The 16,010-nt window shown below is 44.3% G+C and overlaps 1 long non-coding RNA gene across 1 annotated transcript; it reads left to right on the top strand.

Annotated features, from left to right (window-relative positions):
* Positions 1 to 489: 489 nt before the first annotated feature.
* On the top strand, positions 490 to 12,371 carry LOC133228508 (uncharacterized). The gene is made up of 3 exons (XR_009730231.1): positions 490 to 626; positions 828 to 928; positions 7,869 to 12,371. It is a non-coding gene; the product is annotated as an uncharacterized LOC133228508 (long non-coding RNA).
* Positions 12,372 to 16,010: the final 3,639 nt, after the last annotated feature.

Here is a 16,010-nt window from a genome sequence, read left to right as displayed (position 1 = left end):
AGCTTGGGGGTGGAACTTCCATTAGCCTAGGTTTCCTCACCACTTCCAGGAACATTCCTTTACCTGGCTAACCCTGATTCATCCTCCAGGACTTAGTCTAGGAAGCATCTCCACCAGACTGCCTTCTCAGAAGCCTCCACCGCCCCCACACTGGTCAAACAGCCTCCCCTCCATCCCACAATACCCATCAGAACCTACTAAGAAGATCTGGTTGGTTGGTCTCCCCACCTGACCACCCTGATCTCACTCATCTGCAGCCTTCCATGCCTGTTAAAGGAAATCAAACTTCCTCCCACTGTTGTTTCAGCTTTGATCAGATCATATACTGATAGCTTTTTTTTTCTAAGTCCCTTCAAGTATTTTTGAAGGACATAGATTATTAACAAATACAGAGTATCTGTATTAGACTGCACTTTAGCATGATAAACACAGATGAATGACTTTAATGTGGGTTCTTTTGTTTTCCTGTTTAATTTGACTTTCCAGATTTGCAGTTGATGATGTGCTGGCCAACTAAGTCCCAACACCCACGAAACTATAAAATGCAAAAGCACAAAGGCTTGGGGAAGATGGCAAGTTATAACAGAATAAAGAAAGATACCAGGAGGAACAACTCCAGTTCCAGGGTATGTGGGTCATGCCAAAAATAAGCAAAAATTGAGGGTATTTGAATCCAGTGGGAGAGAATAGGGGAGGCTGGGAGGTAATTATTTTTAAATTGAAATAGTACATTTTTAAATTATAGTAAAAACATTATACATTTATTGTGGAACAATTTTAAGTGCATATAAGCAAAACAAAATTGTTCCATGTTTAAACCCTTCCAGATCTTTTTCCAGATATTAGCTGGCAGTTCACCCCTCCTTCCACCTGTAGTACCAGCCATTCATGCCACTATCCTGCCAACAGACTATAGACACAAACTCAGGTATGGAAAGATGGTAGTTTGCTCTATTTTTCTATTAGAGCATCAGTTTTGACTTTCCGTTCTGGTCGTGGTAAACTGAATACAGTCACAAATGCAACCTGTCAGCGGTTCAGTGATTTCTCAGTTACTCAGGATTAGCTTCAGTTGTTTTCCCTGTGGCTCAGACGATAAAGAATCTGCCTATAATGCAGGAGACCTAGATTCTGTCCCTGTGGTCAGGAAAGTCCCCTGGAGAAGAGAATGGCCACCCACTCCGTTATTCTTGCTTGGAGAATTCCATGGACAGAGGATCCTGGCAGGCTACAATCCATGCGATTGCGAAGAGTCGGACATGACTAAGTGACGAAAACTTTCACTGTTCAGTTGTTTCCGGGTCCCTCCATCCATCCTCCAGTTTTCTCTGATATTGCCTTGGGAATGCCAGAGTTGGTAGGGAGGACTATCTCCTTCCTTAGACCTTTGCTGCTGCTGCTGCTAAGTCGCTTCAGTCGTGTCCGACTCTGTGCGACCCCATAGACAGCAGCCCACCAGGCTCCTCCATCCCTGGGATTCTCCAGGCAAGAACACTGGAGTGGGTTGCCATTTCCTTCTCCAATGCATGAAAGTGAAAAGTGAAAGTGAAGTCACTCAGTCGTGTCCAACTCTTAGTAACACCATGGAGTGCAGCCCACCAGGCTCTTCCATCCATCGGATTTTCCACAAGAGTACTGGAGTGGGGTGCCATTGCCTTCTCCGCCTCAGGCCTTTAGAAGATCAAAATTGAAGAATTAACCCTTTATCTTTGCATTTTAACTGAGTCCTCCTTTTCCTAGCCCAAATAGTAGCCTAATTTGCTAGTCGTGGGGTCTTTAGACAGGTGTATAAATGGAGTGCAGAGCTCCCCAACCGCTTATTCTTGGAATTTCATCTAGTATCCTGCCACAGTGTGCGTGAAATGGAGGAAGGATGGGCATGGTGAGACGCCAGGGGTACACCAAACTGAGAAGCCAAAGTCCAAGGCCCCCGTCTTCATTCTGTCAGGAACTCGCTTCTCTGGTCTCATTGGCTTTATCTGTGAAACAGTGGGCTGACTAGACAGTCACTATCGCCCTGGCACTCGTGTCCTATGGGTCTGTGAGATTCTTTTGGGGGTGGGCACATATAAAGGTTCTTAGTGGAGAAAAAGGCCTCCACGTCTAAAGACAGGCCCTGCAACAAACCCCCCAGCCCACCCTCAAGCCTGTCATCCATCACTGAGCTCCAGAGTTGTAGCCAGTATTGGCAGCATCACAGCCCTGGGCCAGATGAGAGGGGAGGGCAGAGGGCCTCCAGAGCGGCCAGGCAGCCGAGCAGGAGTAGCTATCAGCGAGCGGGTTGGAGCAGCATGACAACTGTGGGTCTGGGGCAGGAGGAAGGAAATAAACAGGCAAGAATTCCACAAAGAAAGATGGCACGTTTCCTTACCGACTGTGAAGCAGCAGGCCCAAAATTTATCTGAAGCCAGGGACCAGACTCATCAAGTCTCTACAGTGAAGGCCATTTCAGCTCCAACCACACAGGGGCAGTGACACGGGTTTCAGCACCACAGGCTGGCATCAACTCCAGTCCATGGAAAGAGGCTACTTCCTTCTAGGTCTCACTGTGAGGTTTTGCTCTTTGAGGAAAATGGCAACTCCTTATAGCTGATTAGATAACTGTTCCCAGTTCTGGACGCTGTCTCTGAATGACATGAATTTCCTCCTTGCCCTGTGACTTGGCAGTCTCTCCCACTCACGTAGGCACTGTTTACCTCCCTGCCTTACCGATCTTGAGCCAGGCCATGTATGACTTGCTCTGACCAAAAAAAACATGAGTGGAAGAGACAGTGTGGGCTGAATTCTCTGAGCGCCATCACACAGTACGGCTCGCCGGCTCATGTTTGTTCCTGGAACCTTGCATTTCTGTGATCTGACATCATAACCCCCGTGATGTGAAGCAGACCGCAACAAGACCGGCAACCTGGGACCCTGTCCGGCCCAACCCGGATCAGCCAAATCTCAGCTGACTGAGAGAACCACAAACAAGGACATAATGTTTAGGATTGTAAACTGCAGAGAGATTTAGGGCTGTCTTTCACAGAGCTTTAGTGCAGCAGTAGCTGACTAATAATACAGCTCTTAAGATCCTTCATTCACAAGTGGCAGACCTGAGCAGAAAAAGTCAGACAAGAAAATCAGAGCTGCTTCTGGCAGCACCGTGAAAGCGCGGAGAAATGTGACTGCCACATCATCCTGTAGACAGTAAGGATAAGGCCTGTGAAGACAGGGCTGTCCACACTCAACTCGCCGTCTCCTCTTCCTACCCCACCTGCGGGACCCGTGCTCCATCCGCAGCCGGCAGATGTCCCCGGCTGAGTTGTGCTGTGCTGTCGCCCGTGGCCTTTCTGGATTTCTTGGTCCGTGGACATCTAGGTGTGCTAGAAACACTGTTTACGGCAGTCTTCATCGGAAAACAAGTATATTGGTAGCGTCTGCAGCATCTTAGCCGCCCTCGTGACCTTTTTCACATTATATTTGCATTTTATAATGTAGACAATCTCTTTCTTCCCTGAAAGAGAGCAGTATCCATGACTCAGTCAACTTGATGCCTTCCTCCTCCTCAAAACTCTGCCCCCCAAGACAGCCCAAAACCGATGATACGTGCTGAACAAACAAAGGAATCAGAGAAAGAATCTAAAAATGGCCCTTATTCAAATGGTATTTTAAAAAATCTTTCCTTTGCACACTGACACCTGTGTTTGTAAATGGTTACAAGCTGCTGAACCAGAAACAAAATAATTCTTACTGTCTTCCAGCCAAGAATTTAATCCGTGAGCCTTTTCAAAGCAGCACAGTCCCTGGAATGAGCTCCAGTCACACCGTGCCTAATTGTCCGCCTCTGGTGTAGCTATTTTTTGCTATTGCATAAACCTGTCCGTACTCTCTCATCAGGGTCCTTTGCAAAACGTGTTGCTTCTTTGGGAAAAAAAAAAAAAGAATGGAACAGAACAGAATGGAGGTCTTAACATGTCGGTTAGGGTGTGAATACCTGCAGGGGTTCTCCTGGACATGTTGGGCCACCAGTGTTTCCAGAGCTCGGTGGCTGCTCCTGTGGGGCTCTTGCAGGAAGGAAATCTGTTTTCAACACCTGCAGAGCACTAATAAAACCTCCTCTTTGACCATCTTCAGCGATGGAGAATTAGTCTGGCTAGGGACAGAATAAGAGAAATCTTATCATCTTCATATACAAACATTAGCATGTTGAAAAAACAGTGAAGAAAAAAATATGCTTCTGGATAGGCCACTAGAAGATAAGATCCACCAGGAATTAACAGTTATCTCTGGAGAGAGAAGGGGCTTCCCTGATGGCTCAGACGGCAAAGAGTCTGCCTGCAATGTGGGAGACCCAGGTTCAATTCCTGGGTCAGGAAGATCCCCTGAAGAAGGGAATGACAACCCACTCCTTATTCTTACCTGGAGAATCCCATGAACAGAAGAGCCTAGTGGGCTACAGTTTACAGAGTCGCAGAGTTGGACACAGTTGAGTGCCTAACACTTTCAACTTTTCACCTTACTAGAGAGAGATGGTGAAAGCTGGATGGGAGGGGCAAGGAGGAGGAGGGGAAGCCAAGGGGACAGAGCTCCTTTAATACATCTCGGTACTATTGGGAAAAAATGTAATACACGTGTTACCTTCTTAATATTAAAAAACAGAATAAAAACGATGTGTGAGGGAAAAAAAGAGACCCACAATAGGTCTGCAGGTAGGTTGGAAAAAAAATGTGTATTTTTAAGGGAGATTGTGTGTCAAAAGTAGGATTGTTTAGTAAATAATGATGGAAGGATGAACTAGAAAAGAGGAAGTGTTTTTGAATTTAGCACCCAGGAAATGATGTTCTCTTCTGGGAGATTCTGTGGACAGAATCCAGAGAAGCTACTAAGTCTGCACATGGATAACTGCAAAAACATCTTTATAACAGGCTGACTGAGAGTGGGGGAAGGCATTGGACGTGGAGTTTTTTAAAGGTCTGTTCATTTGATGACCACAAAAGCCTGCAGACGGGGCTGAGGGAGCAGCGTGGGGAGAAAGATGGAAGTGTGACCAGAACCCAGCTCTGAAAGCTCATCCTACACCCAGTGCTCTCCCCAGGGCACTTTCTCCCCAGGGACATTTGACAGCGTACACTTTGGGTGGTGCTGCTGGCATCTAGTAAGCACATATCCATGCAGGCCAGCGCCCCACCCGCAAAGAATCATCCAGCCATCCGAGATGTCAGCAGCCCTGAGGCTGAAAACCCCTGTGCTAAACTAACGTGAGAGCTGAGATTTACTGAGACGTGAATGCCTGTTTTCACATCCATGTACTCTTCATCCCAAACTCTGAGGGAAGCAGAGCAGGCATCCTGATTCCTCAGAGTCAGCTGAAGAAGCAGAAGTCCAGGACTTGAAGTCTGGGACCAACCCAAGGTCCCTTGGCTTGGAATCCAGACTCTGGGCTCTACCTCCATGCTCATCTGACTCTCGTGGAACCCGGGGGACACTCCCAAGTCCTCCTGGAACCAAATGGTCCAGTGAACACATGCTGTCCTCAGGGAACAGGGCTGCTATTGAAGGGCATGGCTGGAGGGTCCCCATTCCTGGCAGTAATGATTGGAGGAAACTGATGGAAAATCATTCAGGTGTCAGTACATAACTGCAGAGTCTTCTCCTTACCATGGTCCTGAAAGGTTGTTGCTGAATGAAAAGACGCTGGGATTCTTGGCCTCCGGAGGACAAGAATTCAATCCGGGGCCAGAGATGAGGCTTGATCACTCAGAGCTTTTGTGTAATAAAGTTTTATTAAAGTATAAAGGAGATAGAGAAAGCTTCTGACATTGGCATCAGAAGGGGGCAGAAAGAGCACCCCCCTGCTTGTCTTCAGCTGGATGTTATAGAGTCACTAACAGTCTGTTAATGAACAAAAGGAATGTCTTAAAACTCAGAATGGCACCAGGCCCCTCACCCATAAGATGCATTTTTGGATAGTCTTGGCACCAGACGATTCATCCCGGGCCATAACATGATTAACTTGAATCTTGTAGAAGGGCAGATTACCATACAAATAGTTTCATTTATATAGATTCGTGAAGTCGTGAAGTCACTCAGTCGTGTCCGACTCTTCATGACTCCATACACTGTAGCCCACCAGGCTCCTCCATCCGTGGAATTTTCTAGGCAAGAGTTCTGGAGTGGGTTACCATTTCCTTCTCCATTACATAGATTAGGGGAACAATGGCAGAGCCTACTTGACTAACCAGTATGTTATACACAGATATTACATAGATTAGGGGAACAATATCTGAGTATAGCATACTGGTTTGTCAAGTGGGTTCTGAGCCATTAGGCAGAACCAACTTGAAGACAGAGTTTGGGGTAAATGCATAGTACATTAACATAGCTTAAGACAAACATTCCCATAAGAAAAAATGCATAGGTTATCTCAAGGTTTGAGAATAGTTAACTTCAGGTGAAACCAGGTGTCATTATGGCAACACAGTATTTTAAGAGAAACCTCCTTTTAAATTTGTATAGAGAAGGAAAAATATATCGCTAGTTTGTTTCCTCCTGCCGCTTAAGAGAGATGAAAATGTCTGACACTTGCAGCCTATTTCCTCCGTTTGGAGACCTCTGGCCTTCCTGCCTGTTACCCTCTCAGTCCTTGGTCACACTCACAGGACGAATACTTTAACATACAGAGATCAGAAAATGCTAGGCTTGCTCAGGAAAGGGCAGTCTCAGATGGTCAGAAAGTGGGGTGTATCAAGAGATGTTGGGAGGTGATAAGGTTAGAGAAAAAGTTGGGACGAGGGCTGGAGATGGAGTGGGGAAGAGAACTGCATTCTGTCAGTGATGAGGAGCTCTGGACATTGTTAAGAGCAGCGGTGACATGGCCTGACTGGTATTCAGTCAACCCACTCCTCAGAGAACACTGTCTTTTAAAGCACATTTATTCCTCCTGCTCCTATTACAAAATGGGTTGCTTTTTAAGTCGCTACATTTGACTCTGGTGGGTTTTCACTAGGGACTGAGTGCTTAGATACAGTCTAGATGAAACCGCTTACCCGAGACTGGAGGCAGATGAAAATAGTGTCTTGCACAGCTGTCCATCTTCTATTTAAGTACATAGTGAAGTCACCGCAAAAATGCTCACATGACCAACCGTCATCTGACACTACCTACATGGGTTTAGTACTTCAATTCTAAATTCAAATGCACCAAAATAGGCTCCAGTGTGTTTCCAGGGTGTCTGTGTCATCTCCATGTGCTAACTCTGGAATGGAGATCGTCACCATCAAAGGCATTAGAAAGGAAAGCCTCTGTTTACTTACGGCGCCATGCTGGCTGCTACACCAGATAAATTGCTGTCTTTTCCTTTTAATTGCTTACAATTCATATATAAAATACCACACTTAAGTTTTCCTCAGGTGATACATTCTGACTGTAGAAACAATAGAAAATGCAGATAAGTAAGAGGCAGAAAGTGTCGCTCCCTATTTCTTTCTAGAGTCGTTTTCAAATTAATAAGGGTAAGTTATCTTTTTCTTCCAAGAATTTTCTCCTAATAATTCTGAAATCACACTTGTGTTTTCCTGTTTAAAAATTAAAATCTTCCATTTAAGTGATTATGTACACTGAATCCATCAGGTTAACTCTGCTTCTTCCTGGTTAAGTTCATGCCAATGTGATTACCTCTCTGGAAACATAACTGCATGTCCAGGAGTATCTGACTGTAAAAAAACTACAACATTGCCGCATACATTGCTTTTATCTTAACTAGTTAATTTAACATTTCCAAGTATTTTTAGTCCTTCAGAAACGATAACACTGTGGATGATTTGTTCCTATGGAACACATTTTTCTTCCAGCTTTGATAATTCAGTTTCTATTTCTTTTCCCCAAAACAGGTTAAGAATCGTTGCTGATTTTTCTAAAAGAGAGACTTTGATTCCATTTTACTTCATGCTGTAAACCTGTGTTTGGAGAAGACAATGGCACCCCACTCCAGTACTCTTGCCTGGAAAATCCCATGGACGGAGGAGCCTGGTGGGCTGCAGTCCGTGGGGTCGCGAAGAGTCGGACAGGACTGAGCGACCTCACTTTCACTTTTCACTTTCATGCATTGGAGAAGGAAATGGCAACCCACTCCAGTGTTCTTGCCTGGAGAATCCCAGGGATGGTGGAGCCTGGTGGGCTGCCGTCTATGGGGTCTCACAGAGTCGGACACGACTGAAGCGACTTAGCAGCAGCAGTAAACCTGTGGTGGGCAGTCGTGGGCCCCACTCAGTCACAGCACTGCAGGACGCAGAGACACAGGGGCTGCTGGAAGGTATCAGACTGCTGACAGAGAGCCTAACTTTATTTTCCTTCTTTCTTTTTTAAAGTCTTTATTGACCTTGTTACAGTATTGTTTCTGTTTTTTATATTTTGGTGTTTTGGCCATGAGGCATGTGGGATCCTACCTTCCCGACTAGGGGTGGAACCCATACCCCCGAGTAGGAAGGTGAAGTCTTCACAGCTGGCCCATCAGAGAAGTCCCTGGAGTTATTTCTAAGTCATCCTTTTAGAGATCCAGGTCACAGGGCCTTTCACTCCTAAATTCCTCTTATAGTTTCAAGGACAACACATCAGAATATTTTATTGTTTAGAGACCGTCATTGTCACTCGAATGGACACGCGATCTAATGCTGTCCCGTGACCCAGAAGGTAGTGGGCTTGAAGGCTTTGACCCTGTAAAGGTGATCATAAGCTAATCAAAATTCTTCCTTCTGAAATCTGGACTAAATGACATGTGATCTCTTGGTGAGTGAGTAGTGAAAGGAGAATTCACAAGCAGAGAAAGAGAGGCACAAACAGGAGACCACGTGAGTCAGATAAGCTGGAGGCAAGGAGAAGACAAACTGAACTGTGAGTGGTCCATCTGCTCACATCCTTATAAGACACCAACTTTCTCTTTAAGAGGATGAAATGCCTTGTTTTTGTTTTGAACAATCAAAAATGCTCCAAGCTTGTTTTCATTCTAGTGTTCACAGTGATTAGCATAAGCTTGACACAAAGTAAGTCTTAATGTTTATGGAAATAAATAATTCATTTGTTTTCTCAAACACATCGCATTCAAGACTTTGGAAAAATCCCACATAAAATGTCATGACTCTGAAGACAATCTCAAGAGAATTAGCAGACGAGACCCAGACTGAAAGAAAATACTTACAAAAGATAAAGGATCTGCTAAAGGACTGTCATCCAAAATATACAAAGAACTCATGAAACTCAACAATAAGAAAACAAACAGCTCAATTAAAAAAGGGGCCAAAGACCTTGACACTTCACCAAAGAAGATGCACAGATGGCAAATAAGTGCATGGAATGAGGCTCTACATATGTCATTAGAGTAATGCTGATGAAAGTAGCAATGAGACTCCACTACACACCTATTAGAATGACCAAAATCTGGAACAGTGACAGCACCATGTGCTGGCAAGGATGTGGAGCAACAGGAAGGCTCCTGGATTGCTGGTGGGAAAGCAGAATGGTACAGCTACTCTGGAAGACAGTTTCTTGCAAAATGAAACAAACCCTTCTTACCACATGATTCAGCATTCATGCTTCTTGGTATTTACCTGGAAGAGTTAAACAATTTAAGTGCACAGAGCAACCTGCACATGGATGTTTCTAGCAACTTCATTCATAATTGCCCAAACTTGGAAGCAATCAGGATGTCCTTCAGCTGATGAATGGATAGATAAATTCTGATATATCCAGACAATGGAATATTATTGAGTGCTAAAAGGAAATGAGCTCTTCAGCCATGAAGAGACATGGAGAAACCTTAAATGCTTATCACTAAATAAAGGAAGCCAAGCTGAAAAGGCTATACATACTCTTTGATTCCCACTCTATGCCATTCTGGGAAAAAAAAAACTATAGAGACAGTAAAAAGATTGGTAGTTGCCAAGGTTTGAGTGGGGGAGGGATGAATACATAGAGCACAGAAAATTTTTAAATCAGTGAAACTACTTTGTAGGATACTATTAAATATCATGGTGGACTTATGTCATTTACATTTGTCTAAACCCATGAAATGTCCCTGCAGAAAGGAAGTGAAGTGAAGTGAACTCGTTCAGTCATGTCGGACTCTTTGCGATCCCATGGACTGTAGCCCGCCAGGCTCCTCCATCCATGGGATTTTCCCGGCAAGAATACTGCAGTGGGTTGCCATTTCCTTCTCCAGGGGATCTTCCCAACCCAGGGATCGAACCCAAGTCTCCCGCATGGCAGGAAGATGCTTTATCCTCTGAGCCACCAGGGAACACAGAGAAAGGAAAGGCAATCCAATTCAGTATTTTTGCTTGGAGAATTCTGTGGACAGAGGAGCCTGGCAGGCTACAGTCCATGGGGTTGGAGTCGGATATGACTGAACGAATAACACACACACACCCATAAAATGTTCAGCACCAAGAGTGAACCCTGATGTAAACTATGGTCTTTGAGGGATGATAATGTGTCCATGTAGATTCCCTATTTGTTGTTGTACAGTTGGTACACTGTTCCACCTGTAACAGATGTACCACTCTGATGGGAGATCTTTTAATGGAGGTGGGGCGTAGGGGGGTGGGGACTATACACGTGTCAGGGCAGGAGTGTATAGGAAATCTTTGTACCTTCTTAATTTTGCTGTGAACCTGAAACTGTTTGAAAAAATACGAAAAAAGCATGATTCTGTCTCAAGGAATGTATGAGATATACACACAAATATCTGCAGACAAATAAAAATACAGTAATTTTAAGATGGCTAAAATAACATGTATCGTTTAGGACGCTTTTGACTTCAACAAGCAGAAGACCTAGCTCAAATGGCTTGAATAAAGAGAATCTCACATCTCACACTCAGAATCTGGAGATAAGGCAGGTCCAGGGCTGGTTGGTTCAGTCAGTCTCAACAAGTCTCGGGACCGAGTTCCTCCCATCTCTGGGCTCTGCCACCTTCGAGGTGTTGATGTTGATCCTGAGACTTGTTCCCTCATAGATCTCCTCCCAGGATCAAACCTCACACGACAGTCTGAAGACTGGTACAGAGAATGTTCTGAGTTCTGGGAACCTTTCCCAGAGACCACCCAGCTGACTTCCTTTCACAGGTATTGCCATTTTTATATCAGTTGCGTGCAAGGGAAATGCAATTACCTTTATTGGTTTCACCTAATCAGGAGTCACACCTGATTACGCTGTATTATATAATTGAAATTTGCCAAATGAAATGCTCCCTGTCTCTCTCTCTCACACACACACAAGATAAATATAGAAGATGACAGATGGTTAATTAACTAGATGAGAACCCTTTCACAGTGTATACGTATATCAAATCATCACTCTGTATGCTTTAAGTGTCTTACAATTTTACTTGTCAGTTATACCTCAAGAAAGCTGAAAAGAGACTTCAGAGACGCTCACGAAGCACGATTGCTGTTTAGTCACTAAGTTGTTCTAAGTCACTAAGTCCAACTCTTTTGTGACCCCAGCCAGGCTCCTCCCTCCATGGGATTCTCCAGGCAAGAATACTGGAGTGGGTTGCCATTTCCTTCTCCAGGGGACCTTCCCAACCCAGGGATCAAACCCGTGTCTCTTGCATTGGCAGGCAGATTCTTTACCACTGAGCCACCAGGGAAGCGAGATGCCATGCAGCTAAGCCTGAGCACCATAACTGGAGAAAGCCCACATGCCACACAACAAAGACCCAACACAGCCAAAAAATTATAAAACTGAAAAGATCAACAGGCAAAAAGAGCAAGATAAAAACCAGCACCGGGACCAGTCCCAGGGTAACGGCCCTCTGAGCCTCTTTAGAAACCCCCCCTTTACATCCCTTCCTGATTATCACCTATTTAGTTGCCCAGCCAAAGCTAAAATCAGTGGCTTTCACCCTGACTATGCTTTAGGATCACTTGGAGAATATTTAAATAAAGTTATACTTTGGATCCCAACTCAAACCAACTAAGTCGGGATCCCTAGAGGTGGGGCCCTGGCATCTATATTTTTAAGAAATCCTTAGGTGATGCTCTTGATGCCATTGCTTTGACCCACTGGCTTAGAGTCTCTGAGCTGATAGCTGAGGGTCAGAGAGGCGTCCTTCTCTCCATGGCACCCACGGCCTCACCTTTGCAGCTCGTATCCCAACAGCCTGGCTAAGAACGTTTAGGAAAAGAGAAAACCAGCACGTGTGCAGCTCATTTCTTTAGCAGGTCTACACGTCCTGCCCTAACACTCATCTGACCCTCAGATAACTCCATCTGAATCCCAGGCTGCCCAGTGCGGAAAGCACAGGCCAAAGCTGAAGTCCTCGCTGTCCTCTGTGTTTCCTAAACACCTGCGGGGAACACAGCACCGTCCAGCAAGGCAGCATCAGATCAGGGCAGCTGCTTTGGACCGAGGCTGGGCGTGGCAAATAAAAGCAACCACAGTGGTCAGCAATTCATCCAAGCGCTCCCCGGAAGAGTGCCCTGAGCAGGCTGAGCTGGCGCTTCACTCTTCCTCCAAGAGCGCGGCGCCCTTTTATCTCAGTCCTGGGCAGGTGTGGTAGCCAGTTATCCTTCCCCTTCATTTTCATCCCCTCTCACCTGATCCTTTAGCCTAAGCTCTGACTCCAGGGTCCACGGCCCACACCACTGACCTCTCATTCATCAGCAGTGCCTACGAGATTAGACACTTCCTGTTCACCTGGAGAAAGATTTCTGGAGTCCTGAACATTAGACCAGAATCTCAGGTCCTTTCCTGAGTCATTTCCCTGAATTTCAAGACAGATTTCATCTCCCTGCACCCCTTCCTGCCTGTCTGCCTTACCCACTCTGCCCTGGGATCTGCTGACTCATTTCCCCCACGTGTCCTTCAGTCAGCGAACTTGACCTGCAGGATCCCCTTATCACACATCCTAAACGTCTGAATCAGTGACTCTTGGTCACGGCTGGACTCCCCTGAGAAGATTACGTGTGTACATGTGTACTGATAGTGCTTTGTGGTAGCGATGGTGAGTGCAGAGGGGAAACCAAGAAGGGAGGAGCCTAAGGAAAAGTAAGGAATTTATTATATACATAGTAAAACTATATATACTATATAATATGTATATAATGCATGTACAAAGGAATTTATGTATAATGTCACGACATGTAATAGGTAAGTTTATATTAAAGAATTCATATATATAATTAAATATTATCTATCATATATAATTTAGTATTATATTGTTTATAATGTTACATAAATTTCATTTATATGTTGTATAATCATACATATACATGAGTTTCTAAGAAATTATATATAATGCTTTATATAAGGTTCTATTATAATTAATATAATATGGTATATTAATTATATATAATTACATAGTATATGTAATTATATATAAATTCCTTTGATATTATGTCACTATAATATTATGATGACATGATTTCATAATATTATAATGACACAATATATGTATTATAATGATATATAATATCTAAAGGAATTTTATATAGTATTATAATATAATAATGAGATATTAATTACATATGATTATATATTATTGTGTATATAAAGTCTATATAAATTCACTTATACTCAAGGTAATATATAAAAAATCCTTTAGATATTATGCTTGTTATTTTATATAGCATATATATTTATATTATATTTATATTATACATATATGTATAAATTCCCTAAGTTCCCTTTTTAGAGATTCTGATTTAACCAGTCTAGGGTGAGATCTGAGCATTCTAGAAGTTTCTTAGGTAATCTTCCTATGCAGCCAGGATTGAGAACCATTGATTTAGAATGAAACCTTTGTAAACTCAGATTTTTAGATAAGATAAATATAATATCTTTAAAGCAAAGGGAGGAACACAGCTAACAAAAGTCCCCATGTGATTCATGTCCAGGGGAAGAAGTTGTGGCCAGTGGCCTGCTCTGCCCTCACCCTCTGCAGAAGCCTCACAGAGACACTGTCAGCAGCCTCCACAGCCACGCGGACGCCCCCACTGAACCTTCATCTTCCATCATGGCCCGAAGGTTTTGCTCACACTCCCCAGCCTCAGTAGGGAACCCTTTACACCTATCCCTACTGCTAAGTCTCCCTGGAACCAAACACACGGCTGATGATCCTGAGGCTTCTTGTCTCTGAGGCCAGCTTTGCGGAACCTCCCAGTGCTGGCAAAGCAAGACATGTAAGAGAAATGCCTCGTGGGCACCGGCAGGCAGCCACAGTGGTTCAGCAGAGAAGAGGGCTGGAGGTAGGTGACCAGCTGTCCTGGCTTGCTTGTCTCAGTGTGAAAACTAGGGCAGTCTAGGACAAGCCAGATCCATAGGCCATGCTATGGCTTTGTACCCTTCTAGAATGGAAACTCCTGTGGGGCAGAGAGCCTTCCTTAACACAAGCATATTCTGTCTTCTTTTTGCTCTGTACCCATGCAGGAGTTAATTTTCCAATTTTGTCTTTTTGTTTTTCAAAATATTAAGCAATTAATGTGTCAATCATAGAAAAATTTAAATATCCAGAGAAGCAAAAGAAAGCAAATGAAATCATGTGTAATCTCATTCCCTAGAGTTAACTACTTATTAAGATTCTAGCATTTCTCCTCCCCTTCTTTTTGTGCGTATATATTCTAAATTTCTATGCATATATAAATATTAAATTGATTTTTCTATTAGAGAAATTAAAGATACTGGGAGAATAGAAAAGACCATCTGGTGCAAATAAAAGGTAGTACACCAAGGAAATATGAAAATGAAAACAGGAATGACTAGGTAAGTTAGAGTGGAGCGCATCTGAGCCTTGCCGGAGCTGCAGGCTGCCTCGGAGGCACTGGGGTGGTGCTCTGTCCGTGGAGGGAGGTGACTAGAGGCATGAGGCCATGCTCCCCGCATCCCCCCCAATGGGGACCAGGGTTCTGTGTACATCCCAGGCTCCAGAACTCAGGGGACTGGACAGCACTTTCCTGAGAGGCTGTTGCTATATGTAGCAGAGGGCAAAGGCTTAGAGAAGAGAAGCAGAGATGACCCAAGGGAGCACGATGAAGCCTTTGAACAGAGGCTAAAAAGCAGACCTCTTCAGCCTGGAAAGAGGCGAAGCGAGGAGCAACTTAATAGCAGCCTTCATGGAGATGAAGGGTTTGTCCCACGGGGTGACCTGCCGTTCTCCAGCTTCACCAAGGACCAAGACACGAAAACAAATAAAGGTACCTCTCCCGTGTAGGGGCTTTTTACTTTGCTCGATGACTTTTCTTTCTTTCTTGATCTCTGAGACGCTGAAGGAGCTCACACGTGGGATTTAGGTTACACAGGAGAAAAAGCTGTGAGGGTTGTAAAAGCATCCAGTGAGATTTCCCGTGGAGGTCACAGACTCTTCTTTGAAAGGTCAATAAAAATAAGACCGTGTGTCATCAAATAGGGGTGTTTTATACATCACCCTGCCTAATCAGAATACCTTCCATTTATACTGGGTTGGCCAAAAAATTTGTTTGGGGTTTTCTGGCAAAACCTGAATGAACTTTTTGGCCAACCCAGTATATGATACATTTTTGTATGTCTTTCACCTGCCTAAGTTCATTCAGTCTATGAAAGAATCATTTGAGGTCACAAAGAGATGTTATTTTCCCATTTTCCAGATGAGGAAAATGAAGGTTTAAGGAAAGGAAGCGACTTGCCCCAGGTCCCAAAGTGAATTGGGAGGTAGAGTATATTCTAGACCTAGAGGTTCTTGGTTTCCGGGCCTCCTGCCACACTAGCGGTTCTCAGCTCTGAGCACACATCAGAATCCCCAGGAGGGCTTGTTAAAACACAGGTCACTGGGCCCACCGCCACAGTTTCTGATTCAGTGAGTCAGAATTTGCATTTCTAACAAGTTCCCAGGCACAGCTGATGCCGCTGTCTGGGAACCACACTCACGCTGTCCAGCCAACTAGACTAGCAGTAGAAAAAATTTCATAAAGGCCTTAGATCCATAGAAGTGGTATTTAACTTGAAACATCATCTCCATGGAAATCATCAGCTTCTGACTGCCTTTACAACAGGCCCCTGGG

Source organism: Bos javanicus, chromosome 17 (genome assembly GCF_032452875.1).
Source record: "Bos javanicus breed banteng chromosome 17, ARS-OSU_banteng_1.0, whole genome shotgun sequence".
Taxonomy (NCBI): Eukaryota; Metazoa; Chordata; class Mammalia; order Artiodactyla; family Bovidae; genus Bos; species Bos javanicus.
This window is presented reverse-complemented; position numbering and strand designations above follow the sequence as displayed.